The sequence below is a fragment of the Belonocnema kinseyi genome, chromosome 1, assembly GCF_010883055.1.
Source record: "Belonocnema kinseyi isolate 2016_QV_RU_SX_M_011 chromosome 1, B_treatae_v1, whole genome shotgun sequence".
NCBI lineage: Eukaryota > Metazoa > Arthropoda > Insecta > Hymenoptera > Cynipidae > Belonocnema > Belonocnema kinseyi.
Genome location: NC_046657.1, coordinates 101,213,541 through 101,214,638, shown reverse-complemented (window position 1 = coordinate 101,214,638; position 1,098 = coordinate 101,213,541).

Sequence of the window (1,098 nt, the reverse complement as noted above, 5' to 3'; positions counted from 1 at the left end):
TCAGCAAACAGTTTTTTAATTTTTTCATGGTCCTCTTGTTTGTCAGCATAAATAGTAATTCTTGTAGATTTGTAGTTTTTCTTTATTTCTGGATCTCCTTCCTTTCACTTCGTGTATCAAATTGATGAGCAATGCATAATCGTTGACATAGCTTTCTATTATTATTGGTGGCGTTTTTTGCTTTTTGCCATTCTTATCTTTCTCGTTCTGGGGTGGTGCTGTTTCTTGATTTTCCTTTACGTCATTTTTAATTTCCTTATTTTCCTGGTCCATTGGTGTCACTTCTTCTAAGGCCTCAAACCTATTGCTGAGTTTGATTGGAGTTCCTTTGCTGTTTGCCGTCCTGTCATAGGGCTTGAATTTTTCATTGATGTTGTCATCCCAGGCTCTCACCTTGAGCTTATTCTTGTTCGCCATTTCACTATTGGTCCTCGTATTCCAGCCAGTTTGGAATCTTCTATTTACTCCTCCTGCCGATAGGCGCGAGCCAGCACCTTCGTCTATCGGCAATATTTAAGACAAACGTGCGCCAAACGCCTCCGCCTGTCTTAATGATTTCTTTTGGAACAAGATTTACTTCGTTTACAAAGAGTCTTCTTCCTTCTTTCATCGATCTCCCCTCGATCAACGTAACGAGATCTCAATCTTTTCCAATGATCTGATCTGATCCGTTCTCTGATCTCATCTTTAATCCCGATCAAAGCAATCTTGCGTACATACAAATTTTGAAAACACTTGCTTTATGCACTTTGACGGGGTGGGAAGAGTGGTATGGCGCATCGAAACAGCGCAGAATAGAGTGGGGAGAAACAAAATATTCTTGCCTGTTACCAGCTGGATGCACCAATCAGCTTTCGTCCACACTCTAGTTGTTGTTCATTGAAGCGTTCTCCCTTTCGTAGCGCTACTAAATAGGTGGCGTTAAAGAGAAACCGACAATTCGTTCTGATTTTTCGTACAGTACGAACGTTTGTATCATCGAAAATCGCCATGGCTCCTAAAGCTAGTGGTAAAGCAGTGAAGAAAGCTGGCAAAGCCCAGAAAAATGTCGCTAAGACCGACAAGAAGAAGAAGCGCAAGAGGAAGGAAAGTTACGCT